The sequence below is a fragment of the Equus przewalskii genome, chromosome 5, assembly GCF_037783145.1.
Source record: "Equus przewalskii isolate Varuska chromosome 5, EquPr2, whole genome shotgun sequence".
NCBI classification, from domain to species: domain Eukaryota; kingdom Metazoa; phylum Chordata; class Mammalia; order Perissodactyla; family Equidae; genus Equus; species Equus przewalskii.
The window spans coordinates 85,308,605-85,333,122 of NC_091835.1; the positions used below are offsets into that span (position 1 = coordinate 85,308,605).

Here is a 24,518-nt window from a genome sequence, read left to right on the forward strand (position 1 = left end):
GTTGGCTATGGGTTTGTCATATATGGCCTTTATGATGTTGAGGTAATTTCCTTCTGTCCCCATTTTGTTAAGAGTTTTTATCATAAATGGCTGTTGTATCTTGTCAAATCCTTTTCTCTGCATCTATTGACATGATCCTTTGGGTTTTATTCCTCATTTTGTTGATGTGGTGAATCACGTTGATTGATTTGCACATGTTGAACCATCCCTGTGCCCTTGAATAAATCCCGCTTGATCGTGATCTTTTTGATGTATTGCTGTATTCTGGTTGCCAATATTTTGTTGAGGATTTTTGCATCTATGTTCATCAGTGGTATGGTCTGTAGTTTTCCTTTTTTGTGCTGTCCTTCTCAGGCTTTGGTAAGAGTGATGGTGGCCTCATGGAATGTGTTAGGAAGTGTGCCATCTTCCCTAATTTTTTGGAATAGCTTGAGAAGGGTAGGTATTAAATCCTCTCTGAAAGTTTGGTAGAATTCCCCAGGGAAGCCATCTGGTCCTGGGCTTTTATCCTTTGGGATGCTTTTGATTACTGTTTCAATGTCTTTACTTGTGATTGGTCTATTCAGATTCTGTATTTCTTCTTGATTCACCTTGAGGAGGTTGTACATGTCTTAAGAATTTATCCATTTCCTCTAGATTGTCCATTTTGTTGGCATATAGTTTTTCGTAGTATTCTCTTATATTCCATTGTATTTCTGTGGTATTTGTTGTTATCTCTCCTCTTTCATTTCTAATTTTATTTAAGTGAGCTTTCTGTCTTTTTTTCTTTGTAAGTCTGGCTAGTGCCATACTGTTTTATTTATCTTGTCAATTTTATTTATCTTCTCAAAGAACCAGCTCTTTGTTTCATTGATTCATTCTACTGCCTTTTTTGTTTCAATAGCATTTATTTCTGCTCTGATTTTTATCATTTGTCTCCTTCTGATTTGAGGCTTTGTTTGTTCTTCTTTTTATAATGCAGTTAGGTGTAGTTTGAGATTGCTTATTTCAGTTTTTTACTGTTTGTTAAGGTGAGCCTGTATTTCAGTGAATTTCCCTCTTAATACAGCTTTTGCTGCATCCCATATCGGTTGGTATGGCATGTTTTCATTTTCGTTTGTCTCCATATATTTTTTGATTTCCCCTTTAATATCTTCAATGCTCCATTGGTTGTTCAATAGCATGTTGCTTAGTCTCTACATCTTTGTCCCTTTCTCAGCTCTTTTCTTGTAATTAATTTCTATCTTTATAGCTTTGTGATCAGAAAAGATACTTGTTATTATTTCAGTCTTCTTAAATTTATTGAGGCTTGCCTTGTTTCCCACCGTATGGTCTCTCCTTGAGAATGTTCCATGTGTGCTTGAAAAGAATGTGTATTCTGCTGTTTTTGGCAGGAGTGTTCTGTATATATACCTATAAAGTCCATCTGGTCTAGTTTTTCCTTTAAATCTACTATTTCCTTGTTTGCTTTCTGTCTGGATGAACTATCCATTGATGTAAGTGGGGTTTTAAGGTCCCCTACTATTAGTCTGTTGTTGTTATTATCTCCTTTTAGGTTTGTTAATAGTTGCTTTATGTACTTTGGTGCTCTTGTGTTGGGTGCATAGACATTTATAAGTGTCATATCTTCTTGGTGGACTGTCCCTTTGATCATTATATACTGCCCCTCTTTGTCTCTCATTACCTGTTTTATCTTGAAGTCTACTTTGTCTTATAAAATTATGGCAGCACCTGCCTTCTTTTGTTTGCCATTAACTTGGAGTGTTGTCTTCCACCCCTTCACTCTGGGCCTCTGTTTGTCTTTGGAGCTGAGGTGTGTTTTCTGGAGGCAGCATATCGTTGGGTCTTGTTTTTAAATCTGTCTTGCCAGTCTGTGTCTTTTTATTGGAGAATTCAATCCATTTACATTTAGAGTGATTATTGATATATGAGCAGTTAATGCTGCCATTTTATCACTCGTTTTCCTGTTCTTCTGCATTTCCTTTGTTTCTTGTCCCTTGTATTTCAGACTACCAATTCAGTTAGGTAGTTTTCTATGGTAGTTTTCTTAGTTTTCTCTTTATTTATGATTTATGTCTCTGATTATTTGTTTAGTGGTTACCATGAGGTTTGTATAAAAGAATCTCGTAGATGAGATGGTCCATTTTCTGATAGCCTCTTATTTCCTTGGACTAGCTGATTCCATACGTTTCCTTTTCCCTTCTAAGTTATTGTTCTAAGTTATTTCATCTTGTGTTGTGTGTTTGTGCTTAAAATGATGAGATTATATTTATTTTTAGTACTTGCCTTCCCTTTTTCTTTAAGAATATAATCATTTGCTAACTTGTTCTGGTAGAGAGCTGCAATTTTCTGATTTTGTCTCCCTGTTTATCTTCTTGCTCAAGGCTTTGTAACCCCTTTCTTTCTTTTTTTTCAGGTATGAGGGCCTTCTTGATCATTTTTTCGGGGTGGGGGGGGCAGGTCTTGTTGTAACTCCCTTAGCTTTTTTTTATCCGACAAAATTATTTATTTCTCCATCATATATGAAGGATATTTTCACTGGATAGAGTATTCTTGGCTGAAAGTTTTTGTCTTTCAGGATTTTGAATATATCATTCCGCTCTCTCCTAGCCTGTAAGGTTTCTGCTGAGAAATCTGCTGAAAGCCTGATAGGGGATCCTCTGTAAGTTATTTTCTTTTGCCTTGCTACCCTTAATATTTTTTCTTTGTCAGTGACTTTTGCCAGCTTAACTACTAACTGCCTTGGAGAAAGTGTTTTTATATTGGTATAGTTAGGAGATCTCTTGGCTTCTCTCACTTGTATTTCCAGCCTCTTCCCTTGGTTTCTGAATTTCTCAGCTATTGCTTCTTTGAATAAGCTTTCTACTCCATTCTCCTTCTCTTCTCTCTCTTGAATACCTGTAATCCTTATGTTGCATTTCCTAGTTGAATCAGATATTACTCAGAGAATTTCTTCATTCTTTTTAGTCTTAGTTCTCTCTCCTCCTCCATCTGAAGTATTTCTTTATTTCTGTCCTCTAGGCTGCTGATTTGTTCCTCTGTAATATCAACTCTATTATTCAGGGAGTCCAGATTTTTGTTTATCTCAACCATTGTGTTTTTCATGTCCAATATTTCTGATTGGTTCTTCTTTATAGTTTCTATCTCTTTTGTGAAAAAGTTCCTCATTTCATTGAACTATCTGTATTTTCTTGTAACTCGTTGAGTTTTTTTATGGTAGGTATTTTGAATTCTCTGTCATTTAGATTATAAATTTCTGTGCCTTCAGCATTGATTTCTGGGTGCTTGTCATTTTCCTTCTGGTCTGGAGATTTAATATATTTTTTCATACTGTTTTATGTCATGGATTTGTGCTTCTGCATAGTGATGGTATCTGATCGCAGCTTCCACGTGCTGTCATTGAGTGGGGGTAGGGGTCAGGACCTGTGTATTTTGAGGCTGCCATGATCTGTGGCTTGCTCACAGCCACTGCTTTTCTGTGTGTGCAGCACTCTGGCCAACTGGCTGAGCTGGAGTGCTTGGTAGGTAGAGGGGCGCTTTCTTTTACCTGTGTGACCCTGGGGGTTCTTGCTCTGCCCTTGCTGTCTGCTCTCCTGGGGTGCTGTCTTGAGGAAGACACCCTGGCAATAGCTTAATCAGCTCTGTGTGGGGCTTTCCCTTGGGCGTGAGGGAACTTGGAGAGCGAAAGTGTTCCCATGGAGGGCCGCCCCACCCCCCACCAGAGCCACGCAGTCCTGGGGTCGTGTCATTGCCATTTGAGAGGGAGAGGAGATCCCCTCACCTCCCACTGCCTCCCACGGGCCCAGCACCTCCACCTTCAGACGTGTGGCTGCATGGGCCTCTCAGACATCTTTTGTCTTGTGTGAATGTCCCCTGTTGGTTTGTGAGTGTCCTTTTCATTGTATCTTGGGAGAGTCTAAGGGAAGAACTCACCTCACATGATGCTGATGTCACTTCTTAAGTCACTTTTGATGGATTGTAATTTCTAAAAGTTGTTTCAAAATCTTTGTGAATTTTAAAAGTTCTTGTTGTGAAATTGTCCATAATATCCTCTTATCAGTTGAATCTCTACAGCATCTCTAATGATGTTTGTTCCCTTTTCATTTTTATTAATTTGTCTGTTTTTTCTTTTTCTTGATTAGTTTTTCCAGAGGTTTATCGTTTTAATTATTCTTTCAAAGAATGAACTCTTGACTCGTTTGATCGTCTGTGTTGTACATGTTTTGTTGTTTCAAGTCTTGCTGTTTATTATTTCTTTCTACTTTCTCAGAACTTTCAGGGTTTTTTTTCTTTTTTTTGCTATCTTTTTTTAAAAAAACATTCTTTTAATTTGTGTTGTGTTCTTTTGGTCTATTTTTGTGTTTTTTTTTTTTGGTGAGGAAGATAGGCCCTGAGCTAACATCTGTGCCAGTCTTTCTCTATTTTTTGTATGTGGGATGCCACCACAGCATGATTTGGTGAGCGATGTGTAGGTCTGCAACTGAGATCCAAACGTGAACCCAGCCCACCAAAGCTGAGTGCACAAATTTAACTACTATGCTACCAGGCCAACCCCTAAAAAACTTTAAATTTGATTCTCAGTCTTTAAATTTGACTCTAAAGGCCATCTTGCTGCCTTCCCATGAGTGTTGATGCATAATATTCTTTGGTTTGTTCATTTAACAAAATATATTCTTATTTGCCCCATGAATTATTTAGATGTGTATACTTAATTTCAAAATACGTAAATTTTTAATGTAATTTTTTATTGTACAGTTTTAAGTTGATCTTATTAGGATCAGAGGCCATAATATTGTAATTTGAGAGACTAACTTTAAGACTTAGCGTATGGCTAGTTTTCATAAATGTTCCACGTGCATTTGGAAAGAATGTGAATTCTCCCGTTGTTTAGTACAGTGCTACACATGTGCCCATTCAGATAGATTGTATTCAAATCTTCCATGTTGGTCTAGGTTTTGTCTTTGATTTGCGTTTGGTTTTATTTTTGAATTTCTCTATCAGTTTCTCTACTGAGAAAGACATATTAATGTCTCTCAACTGATGGTGGTTTGTTGATTTCTCCTCGTAGCTATGTTAGTTTTTGTTTTATTTATTTTGAGTCTGTTATTAAGTACTTAAAAATTTAGAACTGTTTTATCTTTCTCTTGAATTGACCTTTTTATCCTTATGAAAAGGCTCTCTATCTAAAAACATTTTTATTAGCTTTATAGTTTTGTTGTTGTTGGCTGTTTTCTTTGGTTAATACAGCTATTCTAGCTTTCTTTTGCTTAATAGTACTTTCCATCCTTTAAGCTTTTCATTTGTCCTATGTTTTGTTTTACATCTTGTAAAGAGGGTATGGTTGAGTTGTGCTTTTTTCTGAATGGCCGTCTTTACTTTTTAACTGGACAGTTGTAGTCAGTTGTGATTACTGGTAGATTTAGATTTATTTCTGTCTTCATCTGTGGTCTGTTTGTCCTCTTCCCCTCCTCCCATTCTCCAGTCTTTTGTGTTGAGTTATGTACGTGAAGACTTCGTGTTAGCTGTTTTTTTCTCATTCCATTCCCCCAGCATCTTGCAAACATGCACACTTGTTTGTAAGTTGATATGTTCTTTATTCTTTTAGTGGTTATTCTAGCTACTTTAACATGTGTACTTTTTTTAAGGAAAAGTCTTAATTAATCAGTGTCTTTAACCTGTTCTTGAATAATGTAATAATTTAAAATGTTCTGATTGTCCTTCTCCCAACCTATAATAGCATCATGCATTATTTTAGTTTTAGCATACTTCTCTCCTGCATACATAAAAATTTTTAGACAAATTATTATTTTAGGTAGTCGATTTTTGTTTAAATTTATTTACTATTTTCTTGGCTCATTATCCCTTTTTGTATCTGAAGACCTTCCATATGAGATAATTTTGTTCTCTCTTATACAACCTTTAGAATTTTCTTTAGTGAAAGTCTTTTGGTGAGAAAGACGCTTTTTTGTTTGTTTATCTGAAGATGTCTTTATTTCATCCCCATTCTTGAAAGATAATTTCTCTGTGTCTAGAATTCTAAGTTTTCTCATCACATTGAAGCCATTGCTCAGTCTTTTGACTGCTAGTGTTGCTGTTGAGAAGTATGATCACCCTTCCTTTGTAAATAATCTGTCTTTTATTTGACTGTTTCAAGCTGTGTTTTCCCCCTTTGGTATTCTGCAGTTTTATATAATGTGTTGAGGTCTTCCTTTTTTTTCACTTCATTTTTATTTTCTTATTTGTAATCCTACTTGCAGTTCTTTGGGCTTCCTGGATCTGAGGATTTACTTGAATAATTATGTTAAGTTCTTGACCATTATCTCTCTGAATAATGCCTATTATTTTATTTTTTCCTTCTATAGGTCTTTCTTTTTTTTAAGTTTAATTTCCATTTTCCTTTTCCAGAGGCCAGTTTTTCTTCAGTCTGTAAGGATGCAGCTCCTTACGTGGTTTGATGGAGGTCGTGGAGCACCACCTGCAGGTCTAAATTGGGGTGGGCGTGTTCCATCCTTCCAGACTCCACGACAACGGGTCTTGACTTCTTATTGCGAATGGCACAGCTCACACAGCAACGTAGTTTCACATACAGTTTGGGAGCCTCATAGGCATTGAAGACACTCGCTTTGGAAATGTCTCTGACACCTCTGCTGTTTCTCAGTGGCATTGTCCTTGGGTGTGTTATCTGGTGCCCTTAGGGCAGTTGTATGTGGCTGCAGCCCATTTTGGCAAGACCATTGTTCCTTCTTTTCTTGGTTATCTTGGAAATGAGGACTTTGTAACTCTAATTAGACATATATTAGACCTTCTGAATCTATTTTCCATGTGTCTCACCCCTTTTCATCTTTTTCCTTCCCCACAAACTCATTTAACAGCAGGCTTGTAGTTATAAATTCTCAGAGGAGATTTTGCTTTTCTTCATTCTCCTAGCACCAAGGTCAAGCAGTCAAGTTTGCTTGCTGTCACCTTCTGCTAGGTAGGTTTACTGCCCATTCCACTGTACTTTGCAGGTGTAGCCTTTTGGATTTTTAGCTATATACGAAGTTTTTTGATTACATTCCCCATATTGGGGAGCTCAGAATACGTAGCCTGTCTTCAGCATTCTGTGGTTTTCAAACCTTAAAGTCAAGAGCCAAATCCCACAGCTTCTGTTCATTTGTGCCAAATTATGAAGTTTAAAGGTATATTTAAAAAATTTATACAGCATTTTAGATTTAGCCAGTAGAGCCACTATGTGCATCTAACCTACCATATTACAAGAAATGGGAATCCTTGATCCATTTCAGATAAACATATGTTTTAAGTAAGGTTTATCTAAGAAATATAGCACAGAATTCCAACCAGCAGTTCCCCATTAAAAAAGAAAACAAAAAAGTCCTTGGTTCTAAGTTTGGATAATTCATTCCCTTTTATATGTTTAAGCTAAAATAAAATGTTTAAGGTATATATATATTTAACATAATATAGAATAATATGTGTGCATATATATATATATGTGTGTGTGTTTTGGTGAGGAAGATTGGCTCTGAGCTAACATCTGCTGTATAAATTTGCCAATCTTCTGCTTTTTGCCTGAGGAAGATTATCCCTGAGCTAACATCTATGCCAGTCTTCTTGCATTTTTGTAGGTGGGATGCTGCCACAGCATGGCTTGATGAGCAGTATGTAGGTCTGGCCTGGGATCTGAATCAGTGAAGCACGGGCCACTTAAGTGGAGTATGCAAACTTAACCAGTATACCACCCGGCCGGCCCCAATAATATGTATATTTAATTTCCTGATTTAACTAGCTAACTGCAGGTCTGTTTTGAATTGGATAGGATTGTTTCTACTGAACTTGCTTAATATCTGCACCAGTGGAAACAGTGCTTTCTTTAGGCAGGGAGCCCTGGTGGGTACACATGAGATCGAGGAAAAGGTCATCATCCCCAGGTATTCTGAAGAAGAGTGTAGGAGCAGTTGTACCACTCATCTCATCTTTAATGCAGATGGTTAGTAGTAAGGTAGGGGCAACACAGAGGCCATCTTTGTCTAGAAGCAGCTTGTTAGTAGACTCCCAGAACAGATGGGGGAGGACACACCAGGCATGACTGCATTTAACATGGAATAGAAAGGAAAAACTTGGTTAGGAGTCTTGACCCTAAGTTTTCCTTTTGGAAAACGTGGTCCTGGTAGCACCTTGGTTGTGCAGAGACTTCCTCCTGCCTTGGTACTGCAGCTTGCTCTCTCCTTGACTCCAGGGAGCCAAGTCTTTTAGGCTACTTGAATCTCCCACAACACCTTTATGGCTTAACTCTTCTTTTGAGAGAAACCTCTGAAAAGATTTCTCTTCTCTGAATCTATTAACAATGGTATGGCTTTTTCTTCTTTTGTTTAATTAATGTGGAGAACAGCTTTGGTTTTTGTAATGTTAGACCAACGTTTGAAATGTCTTCTATGTTACTAGACTCAGTTTGCTAATGTGTTAAGAATTTTGCACAGTATTTGCGAAGGACATCAGCCTATAATTTCCTTTTATTGTGCTGTGGTATCCTTTTTGGGTTTTAGTATCAAGGTTATACTATTCTCAAAATGAGTCAGAGAGGGTATCTTCTGTGTTCTCCAAAATACGTTGTGTAAAATTCTTTCTTTCTTGTGTGTTTGACACAATTCTTTTGTGAAGACATCTGGGCCTAGAATTTCTTTATGGGAGAATTTTCTTATTACTGATTGAATTTTTTAAGATTATAAGGCTTTATATTTTTATTTCTTCTTGAATCATATTTGGTAAGTTAATTTTTTCTAGGAATTTATTTAGTCTAAAATCTCTGATCTTTTGGTATGATATTGTTGTAATATTGTCTTTGGGATATCTAATTTTGAGTAGTTTTCAAAGTATGTTCTGTGGACCTGTGTGGATCCCTGAGACCAGGTAGTCTGGGAGGTCAAAACTATTTTCATAATATAGATTTTTTTTTTTTGTCTTTTTCTCTTGACATTTGCAGTGATGCTGCAAAGCAATGGTAGTTAAAACTTCTGACACTTTAGCACAAATTTAAGGCACTGGCACCAAACTGAACTATTATATTCTTCATTGTCATGCATTCGTATTCTTTTTTAAAAATAAATCCAGTTTCATTTAAGAATGTCCTTGATGAAGCAGTGAAAATATTAATTTTGTTAGATCTTGACTTTGAGGACACGTCTTTTTAGCATCTGCGTGAGGAAATAGGAGGGAGTCAGAAAGCACTTCTCCGGCACACTGAAGCGTGGTTGTCGTCTTCAGAAGAAGCACCTATCAGTTGAGTTGTGCGCTGAACCAGCTGGTTTTTTCTGCAACACTCCGTTTTTTCTTGAAAGAACAGGACTGGCAAATTTTAGTTATTTAAACTTAGGTATTTGACATTTGTTTTTCTCAAACGTGAACTAAGTGAGCCTAACACATCCAGAAAAACAGCTTTATTAATAGCTAATGATAAAAAAAGGTCAAGCTTTCAAAAAGTGAAATTTAGAATTTTGGGAAACTTATATCTAATACCATGAGCTTGACAGCTTCCCAGATCTTCTGGTGTGATGGGTAATGATGTTAAAGAATGTGATTTTTTTTCCCCTTCATATTCTGAATTGTGTCAGTTTGGAACATCTGCATAACTCACTGAACCAGTATTTTCCAGATGACCAATGTATGATAATACAAAATCATATATGGGTAAAAGATCCATTCAAAGTCCGAGATAAACCAATGGATTTTAATGTAATAGAGTGTGAAAAGTTCATTGATACCGTTTTTAGAATCCACATTGTAACTGATTTTCAAGAAACTACCATTTGTCGAGTTTAGGTACAGTATCAAGAATATCAACAGTTATTCAAAATGATTATTAAAATATTCTGTTTTCCAACTCTCTATCTGTTTGAGGCTGGATTTTCTTCATGTGCTTATAGAACTTAACCAAAACAACATATCACAGAAACAGTCATAAGAATTTAGCCATCTTCTATAAAGCCAGACACTAAAGATATTTGCAAAAATATAAAATAACATCACTTTCTCATTACGTTTTTTGGAAAATAGATTTTTTAAACAGTTAGTTTTTGTTAAAAATATTATTTATGTTAATGTGTAATAGGCTTATTATTCTTTTAAATAATATTTTAAACATTTCTCAGATTTAACTTCTAATTTGGTAAATATCAATAGATATAATCCAGTTAAACAAAAGCTCTTTGAAAAATGCTAAGATGATTTTTTAAAGTGTAAAGAGGTCCTGAGACCAAAAAGTTGGTGAACTGCTTGCTGACCATAATGACGTTTCTTCTTATTCCTGACATTATGTAGTTGTTCCTCTTTCCTTTTGTTTAAAAAAGGGAGGAGCATGTCCCAATTCTCTGTTTTAAAAATTTGTCTCCCTTATACTTTTTAGATTAATTGTTTTTAAAACATACCTGTAAAAAGTGATGATAAATACATCTACAATTGCATTAATTGATTGTAAAACTCCATAGGCCTAGTCTAGTTTTACGTGAATTTATTTCTGTATTTTGTTAGGCAATTCCCTATAAAATAACACAAAATTCAGTTAAAAACTGAGGTCCTGTCCTCCGAGAAGCAGTGACACCCCAGTAGCAAGAGTACAGCTGATGCCCAGATCTTGGTTTCTAATATAGTCCTCCAATAAAAAGAGCCAGGGCTCCTTGGAGAAATTGCTGATTCTAGGACTGGGGCTAGAAGTATATAAGATCAGCCTGGAGCATCTTGTAGTGCCAAAAATTAAGAAAGTACTTAAACAAACAAACCCACAATGATGGGAATGTGTCAAAGGGAGATAGGAGCCAACTGAAAGAGCTCCCAATGGCTGAAGTTGGAATAATTTGAGCAAGAAAATACGTAAAGTGTAAAGGATTAAAACCCCAAAGTATAAAATAAATATACATGGTTCCATACTGGTATAAATAAATGATTGAATAAATAAATGAGAAGAGACAAATCTCCCGTGCAGAAGAACTCCAAATAATTTATGTCGATGCTCTTTCTTCACTAAGGTAGAGCCTAGCTCCCCGCTCCTTAAGTGTGGGCTGTGCATAATGACTTCTTTTTCAAAAGAGCATACTAGTGAAGGAGGTTGGGAGGTGGAGGAACCTGACAAGCATTGCCTCAGCCGGGTCATCAGGACGAACATCAACAGTGATAAGTCATATTGATAGTATGCTTCAAGGGGTATGATGGGGTGAAAAGGGCACTGTATGTCTGTGGTGTTCCTCCCCAAGACCCATAACCCCAATCTAATCCTGAGAAAAATATCAGACAAACCCCAATACAAGGACATTCTACGAAATGCTTGACCAAGTAGTCCCCAAACCTGTCAGTGTCATCAAAAACAAGGAAAATCTGAGAAACTGGGTAGCCAAGAGGAGCCTAAGGCAAAATGATGATTAAATGAAATATAGTATTCTGCATAGGCTCCTGGAACAATAAAAGGACATTATGTAAAAGCTAAAGAAATTTGAATAAGGTATGGACTTTAGTTATTAATAATGTGTTTCCGTTAGTTTATTAATTGTAACAAATGTACCATACTAATGTAAGATGTTAATAATACGATGCGGAGTATTTGGGAACTCTGTACTATCTTCTCAGTTTTTCACTAAGTCTGAAATTGTTCTAAAAAATAAAGTTTATTTAAAAAAAATACTGAGTCCCTCAAGTATTTTTTTAAACCAAGAAATCATGTACTTCATGACTTTACCAGGTTTTTGATCATATTCCACTCTTAAATACACATTATTCCTGGAGCAACCCAAGTTTTTAAAAATCTAGTAAAAGTAATTTGCTTGAGGATATTGCATAACTGGTTCTCGCAAACAGGCCCAGCATTTATGATGATGCATTTGCTGCCAGCTGAAGGCCCACTCACAAGTGGTAGAAAGTTATGTTTATTATAATCTCAAGTCCTCTAGTATCATTTTAAATTTTTTATGTTCAGATCAACCAAAATTCTTATAAAAAATATTGACTATACCTTTGAATGTATAATTTGTTACTTAAAAGTCCTACGTGTTCTTTGACATACTCTTTAGAAATTTTTAATAATTTAAAGAGAGATAACTGGTTTCAAATAAATAATTTGTCTATATTTCAGAAAAATTTTGCTTTAGGAACTTCGATTATGATTTAGTTATCTTTTTATTACTACAGCAAGTATTACTGGGGCCATATATTAGGAAAAGGGCATTTATTGCCACCAACCCAGATATTTTCTTGGTGGGGAGTAGGGCAGAGCGTATTCTGGAGATTTTCCCCTACTAGCAGACATACTTAGTTTTGACAAAATAAACATATTAATTCGTAGCATTTTAATTAAAAAGTGAAAATGTGCATGCTATCCATCTTAAACAATTCCAGCCTTATCAACAAGAGGAATTTAAAAGCTTACTTGTTACCCTTATGTTTGATTTATTTATAGATGAAAGAAGAAAGATGAGTTCTTTTGTTTTTTAAAGATTTTATTTTTCCGTCTTCTCCCCAAAGCCCCCAGTACCTAGTTGCATATTTTTAGTTGTGGGTCCTTCTAGTTGTGGTATGTGGGACGCTGCCTCAGTGTGGCCTGATGAGCGGTGCCATGTCCGCGTCCAGGATTCAAACCGGCGAAACCCTGGGCTGCTAAAGTGGGGTACGTGAACCTCACCACTCGGCCACAGGGCCGGCCCCAAGATGAGCTCTTTTACTCTGTGACTTTTTAAACAGATTTTTGAGTGAACTAGTGTAAAGAAAGAAAATATGTGAAGAAACTAATATTGTTAATAGCTAAACCATTATTTCAGTAGCCTGTAATATTCCAAACTCATGCTTTCCACTTACATAACCATATTCCTCTTCTGGCTGAAACAGTTACCAAATAATTAGACAAAAGAAATAGCAAGTAATTAGACCAAAGATGTTGGAGTTGGGATTTCATATGGCAGGTAGCTCAAGTAGTACCCAAAGAAAATACAAGTTAATAGTCACCTTTTAAGGTTAAAAATTAAACGAGCTTAGGGAGAGGGTTGGGATCAGAAATCCAACGTAAACGCTGGTTTCAAATCTGGAGTCTGTTCACTTTCACCTAGGCCCATCTCAAGACTGCAGGACCTTCAAGGAGTGACTTAGCATGGAGGAAGTGATAGGGCTTGGGTAATGCCTTCGGCAAATGTCACGATAGACTCTTCAAACATGTCTGCTATAGTAACTACAATCCAGTGACAGTCTCTGACTCCGTGCAGTGTGAAAAGGAGGGTGCCTGGTGCCGCCCAAGTCTTGTCAGTACACTTGTTCACCTTGACAGCCAAATGATAGCATTGCTTCCAAGAGAAACTTGGTGGTACTGTTTGCTAAATTTCCAAGCGTTTCTCTTGAAATCCCTGTCAGTGTTCAGGCAAATCTAAGTGATAATTTTGAGCTTCATTTTAACCAGTGATCTTAATAACTATTAACATATTAACTGGTAAAAATGTAAGATTATTTGGTTGTAGTTTTATTGGTGTGTTCTCATGTTGCAAAAATTCAGGGGCAAAATTTATCAATAAGTATGTTGCTATTTTGAAACATTATCCAGTACTAGAGTATTTCTTCATTCACTAAACTTAGCATTTAATATGTGTCTGGCCCTTTCTGCGCACTGGGGATATAGCAGTGAAGAAAACAGAGTCTTTGCCCCTGTGGAGTTTACTTTTTGTGGTGGCTATGGCATAGAGGGGGGATCAGAAAAGAAAGAAGTCAATATATAGTCTGCCAGTTGGCAGTAAATCATTTGGAGAACAAGAAAGCAGTGTGAGAGGAAAAGGGAGTACCGTTGTGGAAAGGGGGTTACCTGTTTTATACAGGGTGCTCAGGGAAGCCCTCTCACAGACGAATTTGTGAGCAAAGACCTGAAGCAAGAGAGGGAGCAAGCTTGGGGGGTATCTGGCAGAAGAGGTAGGGAGAACAACGGCTGCGAAAGCCCTGAGGGAGGAGCATGGTTCGTGTGTTCAGAAACCGCCAGAGGGCCAGCGTGGCAGAAGCAGGGTGTGGAGGGGAGAGCTGTAAAGTGTATGAGATCAGTATTGTAGCCAGAGGGCAGGAAATTATACCAAACTACCAAAGTATTTAGGAGCTGGTAGTGCAGATCATTAAAAAGTCTTTAATTTTTACTTTCAGGGGAATAGAGGGAGCCATGCAAGATTTGTGTCAGGAAAAATTGTGAACAACTTTGAAATGGGCGAAAAATGATGAGTGGGTGTCCTGTCTTGCTTATCCTTTGAGTTTGTCTCTGTCTCATTTTCTTTGAGTCATTTTACAGTTCTGTAATTTCTAGAAAACTGTTAAAAATGTAGGCGTCTTATCCCTAAAGGTGCAAATTAATTGTGTCCCGGGAATGCAATTGATTATTGCCTTGGTAATAGACCTGTTTACATCTCTTTGCAGATTCATTTCAGAGTTCCTATTCTCTCTGTTTGTGTGGTTCTTGGAGTTTTCCTCTGAACCAGTTGTAATATCTTAATAGTTCCCTCGTTCATTAATTAATGAGTTAAATAATATCTTTGACATATGTTCATTTTGTTTATGAGAGTCATGATTTTTACCATTTAAAAAATATCCAGTAACGCTTTTTAACAGAATTACTCTGGTTGCTCTGTTGAGAAAAGACTAGAGCAGGGCCAGAGGAGAGGCAGAGATCAATTAGAAGGCTGTTGCAAAAATTCAGACTAGAAACAATGGTAGCTTGAACCAGAGAAGTGGTTGAGATGGTAAGCATGTGAGAGTGAGGTGTCAAGGATGCCAGCAAGATTTTGGGGTATTAAACTTAGTAAAATTTACAAATAATTCCTTCTTCCTTTTAAGCATTTTTAGGTAGGTAATTTTTATTTTCTATTCTTAGAGAGAAGTTTAGTCGGCTTGACTAAGAAATGTAAAAGCTGGTGATCATGACTGTTTCTCATAAGTATTTTCTCCAGTGGTTAGAGTGCAATATATAATGACTGTTGAAAACATCAGTAGCTACTGTATCAGTCAGCCTTCTGGCAGGAAACAGGACACTAAGTGTAATAAAAGAGAATTTAATGAAGGGATTATTTGCAGAGTATAGGCAGAGTAAAGCCAGGCCTGGTGGTCTAATGGTTAGGATTTGCCACTCTCACTGCTGTGGCCCAGTTTGTCTCTCGGTGAATCTGTCAGTCGTCATACTGTAGCAGCTGTGTGCACAAGGCTCAGCTCTCTTGCCCGCAGGGTCACTGGGAGTCGGGATCCAGCCCACGGCACTAACGACAAGGGCAGGTTAAAGGAAGCCAGCAAGCAGTGATGACTAGGCTAGCTGACAACAGCAGGAATCTGTCAGACCTCTAGGTCTAAGAGGGACCAGGAAGGAAGTGATTACCTGAACCAGCAAGAGCTGTAGGTATAGAAAAGGGCTGCCTGATAGGAGTCATCAGTAGAGAAACCTCAGTAAGAAGTGGGCCACAGCCAACCTGGTCTGCTATTGCTCCATGCAGGCCTGTCCTCTGGGGCAGAGTAGGGTGGCTCTGGGGGGTCGAATGGAAAATAATGGTTTAACTCTGTCTTAAAAATAAGCAAACAAACTGATGTGCCTGAACTTTAAAAAGAAGAAAAGAAAGAACATAGTTGTTAGTAGTAGAAAGTTATACAAACTCAGTTGGGTAGGTGTTAATGACATGAAACAGAATTATAGCAGCTAAAAGTCAACCATAAAATTTGGTGAAGACGTAAAAGTTTTTATGTCATATCAAATGTTTTACTTTGGACTCAGAGGTTAAAAATGGCTTTATCTTTTGTATGCATTTTACTAGAATTAATTGAGTATAACTTTTACAACTGCATAGAACCATTGCTTTATGTTTCTAAGTATTTAAAAGCTCTTCTGTTGTGTCTTTACCTTTGTTCTTTTTTAGATTTAGATTTAGTTTAGTCCTTAAAATATACTTCAATTGAAAGAAAGCTCAAGTCATCTCATCTAGCTTCTTAACCAGTAGTGGAATCTTCTGAAACATGGCTAGTGATTGGGAACATTTGAAGGGAACACAATTCTTTGTTAGATGGATGGAAGGCTCTTTTATTCTCATAGACTTCTATGATCTGGTCCAACCTCTATTTCAGGATCAAGTCAAGTCCATTATTCCACAAAACAGAAATTTGGCGACAGCCATCTCTGCCGTACTCTTCCTTACTGCTAAATATTCTTTTCTCCACACTAACTTCCATGCTTCCTGTGATCTTACCTTACTGACTCTTCTTCTTATCCCACCTCACCTTGAATCCTTCTCTTCCCTGGGCTTCTGTGAAACCACACTGTTGGGGACTTTCTTCCTGCTTCTTGGACAGTGCCTGTCTAGTCTCATTCTGGGGCTTCTCTTCCTTTGCAGTTTCCTTAAATGCTGGTGTTTCTGAATTTCTGTAGCTCTTACTGTTCATCTCTCTGGGCAGTCTCATCTGTCCCATGCCCTGCACGCATAAGCTCGTGGCTCCTGGATCCCCATCCCCAACTCACGTCTCTCTCCCTCCCTCCCTCTTTCTCTCTTTGCCTGTTGAGCATTTCTGCTTGGATATCTCACAGGCATCACAGTACTTTTAGAACCGAGCTTATCAGTTTCTCAGAACCTTGTGTCCTTCCTGTGTTCCCTAGCTCAGTGAATGTACTGTCACCTAAATGGAAAATGTGGCTATGTTCCCTGACTCCTGCTTTCCTTCCCAGGCTAGTCAATGATCAGGTGTTATTGATGCTAACTTCTGAGTATTCCTTGTCTGTTCTCCTTTCTCCATCTTCATGGTTCACTACCCTAATTCATACCCCCCCTTACTGTTACTGCAACAGCCTCCAAACCTGTAACAACCATATGAGGTGGTAGTTGCGGTTTTCAACTTATCAGTGAGGAAACTTAGATGCAGAGAGGCTGAATAGGAACTCATCTCCTTAGCCCTAAAGCCCGTGATATTTTCCTTGTGTCATGCTGCATTGCTGGCAATATCAGAGATTGATAACTGCCTTCTACTGGAGGAATTTAGAACGCTAAAAACCACGCCTTTTGTTTTAGATTCTAATGTGGTGTTTTAAAATACATTTAGATAGCAGAGCTGTTGTAGGTCATTTATCAATTATATGAGAATTAAACTCTTAGCCACGTTCCACCTTCTGTTTTAGCGGGGTTAATAGTTTCAAGAGAATTCAGATTTGTAATTTGCGTGTGGAAAATTAAAAATTTTAAGGCTTTGACAAGAATATTTTATGAGACTAATATTAGGATATTTTATTAGACTAATGTTCTTTGTAGCTAAGTTCATGGATTTTTTTTTCTAAAGAGGATTTACAGTGGATAGCTTTTCAGCCAGTACTAGTGAAGAAACATTTTGGAAGTGGGATAGAGTAAAACATCTTAGAAATTCTGACAGTTTTCTGTATAGATTGTTTTCTCCACATTTGACTTTAAAAAAAAATGAAAGGAAATAGTCTCACGATTGCTTTCATATTGTATTTTACCATAAACTGTACTCTAAGGGGATAGCCCCAGTGACCTCAGCTGTGCTTTTGAATATGGCTCTTCAGAGTTACCTTCATCGTGCAGGAGTGATACCCTGAGTTTAAGATCCAGATACATCCGAAGGACAACACCCCATGACACCTTTAGGGGAAGTGTGTATATTGTCTTTGTTAATGTGGTAGACAGGGAAACTGAAAATTCTAAATTTAGCTTCCGGTAAAATTGTAATTAGTTTTTTCACTTCATTTCCCTGTTTGAACAATGGAGAAAATAGTTCCCAGCGGTCCGCACTACAGGATTGTTTTCCATACAGGTTTATCACAGCTGGAAAGAACATTGTGTCTTGGGTGCTCTGAAATCCTACCACGTAATTGTAACTATCTTCTAGTATCCAGGAAGGAGCAAAGAAAAGATATTTTAAATATCCTTTCATTAGTGTTATTTGTAATGAGTTGATAGTTCTCATTGACTGTATACTATATTTCATTGATTCTAAGAGACATTTTCTAATTTTATTCACTGAAATATGGGTATATCTTACAATCAGTGGCATGTCATAGTTTCACAACTTTTTTTTCTTAGTGGTATATAAAGTATCAGTCTTAAAATCAATTGCATCTCAGTTTTGATGAAAAACAGTATGTATTTCCATTAGTTTTCAAAATAATAACAGCAACAGTAACAATATAGTGGCCTCCATACCTGAGGATCACTTTTTGGTAGCCTCTATTTTCTTAAACATGACCAAGAATTGGAAAGTAAGCAAAAAAGGCTTCTGATGCCTAAAATTGCTGTTATGAAGCTCATGAAGTAAAGACCATGCACTTTAACATAAAATATTCTTTTATCTCTGAGTATAGGGCCTTATTTGTTATCTGTTCTTAATATAAGGCTTGGGTATCTGATTATAGCGTCTGTGAGGATTCAAAAGAGTAAAGTGAAAAAAAAGCATGTACATGTTTATTAAGTAACAGTTCAAGAATCTGCCATACTATCAGCTGAGAATGAGGGTGATCATAAACAAAGTAAGAATTAAAAACTAGTTTTAAAAAACACGGGGCTGGCCCCGTGGCCGAGTGGTGCGCTCCGCTTCAGCGGCCCAGGGTTTCCCTGGTTTGAGTCCTGGGCGTGGACATGGCACAGCACATGTAGCCATGCTCAGGTGGCCCCCACATGCCACAGCTAGAAGGACCCACAACTAAAAAAAAAAAAAATACACAACTATGTACTGGGGGGCTTTGGGGAGAAAAAGGGAAAAAAAAAATCTTTAAAAAACACAAAACTCAGGGGCTGGCCCCATGGCGCATCAGTTAAGTTCACATGCTTTGTTTTGGCAGCCCAGAGTTGGCTGGTTCGGATCCCGGGCGTGGGCCTACGCACTGCTTGTCAAGCCACGCTGTGGCAGGCATCCCACATATAAAGTAGAGGAAGCTGGGACCGGATGTTAGCTCAGGGCCAATCTTCCTCAGCAAAGAGAGGAGGATTGGCAGTGGATGTTAGCTCAGGGCTAATCTTCCTCAAAAAAAAAACACAAAAACACAATCCCCAGAACTGGCCACAAGAGTGCTATTTCAGGAGGGGCAGACAGCCTGACACACAGAAATCACTCTGATTACAGCCTGGCAGAGATTCTTCATCAAAATGCAGTCTGTCTGATTCTACTAGCACTTTCTTTAAGGGACAGAATAGATTTTATTTTTTCATTTTGATTGGGGAACATTTGTTATTGATTAAGTTTTCCCCTCTTATGGCTTAATGGAGTTGCTGGAACATGTTTTGCCCTGAAAGTATCAGAAAAAAAACTTTCATGATACTCAGGTGTCAGACATTTGAAATGGGAATTACATCTGTAATTGCAGTAGTCTCTAGACCTTGGTAATTCTACCCACGTGGCTGAATGGCGCCAGAGTGCCATGTTTAGGCCCTAGAGCCAAGGCCTGAGCCTAGGAGGTGGGAAGGTGTTAGGAAAGCAGTAGAGGAGAAGAGCTTAGAGAACATGGGGTGGTCCTGCCGGTGTCTCCAGCAGCTCTCGGTGGGCGTTGTACACCACATGTCCAACGGCAGCATTTTCGTTCGGAATCCAGCCAGGCTATGCATCTTTGTAAACTCTTGGGCCCTTCACCTAAGACGTGAATCCTGGGCTGATGTTGCTGGCTGCGAGCACCTTTAGTCTAAGAGTGGGTAAGTTGTGTGTGTTGGCGAGTTTCCAGCATTTGCCCGTGAGGTTTTCCTCCTCAAGTTCTCCTGGCAGTCTCCTGTGGCCGCCGTGCTCTTCATGCTCTCCCCTAACCTGTTGTGCACGGAGTCTGCCTCTGGGCTGTATGTAGACGTTTACAGCTTTTCTTTCTGAAGAAGCCTTTAGTAAAGTATTGATTTGTATATTACTTAGTTGATAATTTATTGTTGATTGTAAAAGCAATTTACACTCTATAGAAACTAGAAAGAGAAAAATGCTTTTCACCCTACCATCTAGTGAACCAGTGTTAACATTTTAGTGTGTTTTAGTCTTTTTTCTGGGTTGATGTTTTGTGTAGCAGTGAGAGAGAGAGAAATAAGCAGAATGTTATTTTTTTTTAATGAGAATCCTCTCAAATTTGCTGCTGCGTATGGAGAATAATTTTTAAAATAAACATTTTTTTGTAAACAATTTTTGAATCACAGAAAAGTTGGAAAGATAGTACAAAGATTCTCATATACCCTTTACCCAGCTTTCTTTAATGTTAACCTTATATAATAACTGTTATATTTGTCGAAGCTGAGAAATTAACACTAGTACAATACTGTTAACTGAACTGTAGACTTTATTTAGATTGCCGCAGTTTTTCCAGTAATTTCCTTTTTCTGTTCCAGGATCCAATCCAGGGTACCATATGTCCTTTTTTTCTGCTTAACTTTTTACCACGAATGTTTTTCTTTGTCATTAAATATTCTTTAAACAATGCTTATTATTGGCCCCATAAAAGTTCATCAAAAGGGTAGACGTACTCTGATGTAAATATTTCTGGGGTTAACTTTTTTTTTTAAAGTATTTTGTGAATGTTAGAAAATGCACACATCAAACATTTTCATTAGTGGTTTATTTGAGTCAGGTGAATTTAGTGCTAGATTGTAACAGTAATTTTGAATGCATTCCTGTAAAAGCAGAAAATAAGCAATCACATTTACTTTCCTTTGAGAATATGTTTAAGAGCATTTTAGATTGAGTTAAATGCAGCAATTCATGAAGCAATGTGTTTTGAGGGTTATTTAGAGTTGCTTAGCACTTGGCTTAACTATTTTGAGCAGATTGTGTGTGTGTGTGTACATTTTATATACATACAGTCAATATTTAGGCTTTTAATATGAGTCTAGTGACTAGTATGATAATCCCCTTAGTTTGGAAATACAGATTTACATACGGTATATTCTACTTGTATACTTTATATGCAGTTTTGAAAATGACCCTTTCATTTACTTTTCTGTTATCCTTCATTAATGTTTATTTAGTTCTAGGGTAAGCATATTATATGAAAATGGGGATGCCTGGAGATTTTCTTGCCTGTCTTGCATTGTTTTGTCGATGTTTATAGCTTGATTGACATTGAATAAGTTATGTATGTATTTAACCTGAAGTGTGACGTTTGAGTGACTTATGTTTAGTGTTTTGTTGTTTTAAAGAGTAAAGGCATAAAGTCAGATGCTGTTTGAGAACTACTAGGTGTACCACACTAAGGAAGATGTTGTAAAATTCACACTTGGCTTTTCTCTCTTACTGTTGCTCAGTTCAGTAAAACCTTGTAAGTTAAATATTTATTGTGCTAGAGTTCGGTCAGCAGACTACTCTCTATTAGTAAATTTGTAAACTAGAGATTTATTATGAGGGATAAGCAATCATTTGTTAACTTGACTGTTATAAGAATTAGTATACAGAAACGATAACTAGTTGAAGGATACAAACATAGAACTCTGATGTACAATACTTAGAGAAAATTGAATGCACTGTTTCTGTAAGATCAAATATATTCATTCCAGTTTTCAGAGTTAATGATAAATGCTTTCTGGAGAATGCCTACAGTTTCTTACTATTTTACAGGCACATGTCGTCTTTCTGTGGTGCAGTCTGAGTTTTTAGTGCAGAGGGCTGTGTGGTCTCCATACAGAATGTTCATCACGTCAGTGTTGCTGGAGGCTGGGATCTGCTTTCCTTGTACATATTTTTATATTGCCACGTAAAGCACTCCACTAAGAATTTCTTTGAGTTCCTGAGGCCAGTGGTACTTTGTCCTGATGGAAGGTGCTGGGATTGTTGCCTTTGGTGCTGAGGACATTGTCGAGTTAGCTAAGGCAGTGACTCATCTGCTGGGTCTGCACATCTGTAGGTGTGCTTATATGTCTCAGGGCAGAGATTGTGGCCACTCAGACTTAATTATTGTGTAAATTTCATCACCGATGTTTCTGGGTATAAGTATGCTCCAAGGTTATAGACGATTCCAGGATTGAATCATGAACAGTATTACTAAAGGGAGAGTTGTGTTTTGGAATGGAATCATCTTCCACTTAGCTTTCTCTTGTTTTACTTTTAGCAAGCCATTTTAGTATTTGCTAAGTACGCACACAGACGTCTTGATTGATTGATATATGGTAGATAAAGATATAGATATAGATTCTTGTATTTCTATTCCTAAAAGCCGAAATACATGATTGAAAGTGACTTTGTCAAATTCAGTGTGAAATGGGTTAAAGTGGGTGACTTTTTCTAGATCTGGAAGGAATATTGGAGGTTCAGGTCACCATCCTGCAATGACAGTCACTGCAGGTCCAGATGCTATTGGGAGAATATTTACGCTTATACATGGATGCTGTGATTTATGGGTTAGACTTTGGGCATTATAGACACTAAAATATCATTAATTTTGTTCTTAGGAAATAGAAGTTCTCCTGGTATGTACTCTAGATTTTCTGCCTGTATAGGAAAGTATTTAGCTAGGGCATTAGTAGTGTCTTTAAGACTGTAACGGAAAATGGGAACTACCCTCAGTAGTGCAAATTGACCTTCATGAAATGGTGCAAGCCGCCTTCCCTCCTATCTCCTAATATTTTTTCATGCACATCCTACTATCCAACTATAAGCAACGACCTGCTGCTTCAGGAGCAGGCCGTGTTCCTCGGCTCTGCTTTTGCCTGCACTCTCTTGGTCTGGATTGCCCTTGGCCGTAGCACACGCCCCCCCCCCGTCTCTCAGGGCTGGGTAGTCATCTTTCCCAGGAAGCCTCTCTTGTCTCTCCGTCTCTCCTTCTGCTCTCAGTTAAATGCTCTGATGGTGCTGGCGCATAGGTCTGCAACTCTGCCTTGTCTTCATTTTCTTGTGTCTCGGTCACTAAACGTTAAGCTCCTTGGAATCAGAGAATGTGTCTGTTATCTTTATTTCTAGCACTTAACTCAGTGCCTGGCAAAGAGAGTTAGTGCTCAGAAAATACTTTGTGAATCCTTCAATGTGTAGATGGAGAAATAAACGAACTCAATTTTTATTCTCTTCTTAATATTGATAACTGTTTACAAATCATTTTTATCTACGAAGTAACATTTTGTTAGCTTAATTCAAACAACTGTGTCTGAAATAAAGAAATGTTACTTTATTAATATTTATATTTATCCATAGGAAAATGAATTGATGGTAGTTGAAGTATACATGAGCATGTGCTTAATCTTTCTTGATCGTCCCGGTTTTACTTGTCTCTTACAGAGAAAACAGAGATGAGAGGAATCTGGTTTAAATTGCAGTACAAGGAATTTAGATTAGACATAAAGAGTTTCCAGAAAATAAAGTACCAGATATTGAAGTGATTTGTAAGTAATGTAATTGATTTTTTGGAGCGTTAAAGGGGGGGCGGTGAATGGAGGGTTATGAATTACAAAGTGGTTCACTTACACTGCCCTTAGTAGAATAAAAATCCTAAAGGAAGAAAAATCTGTTTAGGAATATGCAGACACAACTATATTCATGGGTGGATGTTTGGAAATACTTGGGTACTTGTGGTTTGTGTGCACTGTGTACTCTGAGTTTCCAGCTAAGGAGGAAACTGTTGCAGATGTCCTCACTGTTCGCAGAGTGGCTTTGGTTCAGTGCTTAGCAGAATGTCCTGAGAAGTCTCCCTCCTGAGGTTTTATTTTCCCAACTCCTCTTCCTGAGAATGATATAAGTAATAAAAAATTCTTAGCAATATTAAGAATAAACAGAAAACTAATGCATATCAATAAAAAAGACCTACCCAATAGTGTAAAAACAAGCAGCCAGACCATTGACACAGAGAACAAAGGATTTTTGAATGCCACTCTCTTGATTGTTTTAATGTAATTAAATATGGCAGTTAGCTGTGCCCAAAATAGAGAGTAATATTGTGTGCTTCTAACTATAGTTACTCTGTCCTGGCTGTATTTGAACAGAACTAGTGTAGTATAAGCCAAATTCTCAGTGCTAGTGAACTGAAAGGGCAAATATACTTTCCTAAGCACCAAATTTATAATCACACTCATGAATAGAGGTCAGTGTTCTCTTTGCTTGTCGTTCTGCGAGAATCATATTGGAATAATTTAGGACAGCTTTACTAAATTTATTAATGTAACTCTGTATGAGGATGGTGCTTAAGTTCCCGGCTTCTGTGCTTACAGTGCAGAAGGCTCCTTTGTGATAGAGGAGACAGGATTTTACCTGTAGAGGTGACATAATAATGCCTTGTCTGCTTAAACACTGTGTGTTTTCTATATGTCTTTATAGCCAGAATTTATTTGGTTTTCACAATAACTCTGTGAAATAGGTGTCTTGACCTTATAAATGAGGAAATTTAGGCACAGAAAGATTGACCAGCTGCCAAAGGCCTACAACATGGTTTTAAAATAAATTTTTGTTTTTATTTCAGTAGCTAACATTTACTAAGTGCTTACTGTATGCTAGGCCAAGGCGCTGTTTTAAGCTTTCTACATGTATTAATTACTAAGAACTTGGACTTTGCAGTCAGATCTAGATTTAATTCTGGCTCTTCCTCTTATCAGCTGTTGAGAAAGTTACTAACATCTGCAAGC

At 37.5% G+C, this 24,518-nt stretch overlaps 1 protein-coding gene across 12 annotated transcripts in view; it reads left to right on the forward strand.

The window, feature by feature from the left end:
• Positions 1 to 24,518, forward strand: part of FRS2 (fibroblast growth factor receptor substrate 2) — a 118,590-nt gene that overhangs the window by 69,510 nt on the left and 24,562 nt on the right. For 6 of the 12 annotated variants that reach the window (XM_070622044.1, XM_070622042.1, XM_070622041.1 and 3 more), the window contains one exon: positions 23,182 to 23,285. The exons of the other annotated variants lie outside the window; for them this stretch is intronic. The gene's annotated coding sequence lies outside the window, so the exon portion shown is untranslated. The remainder of the gene's footprint in view (positions 1 to 23,181; positions 23,286 to 24,518) is intronic. 12 annotated transcript variants of the gene reach the window in all.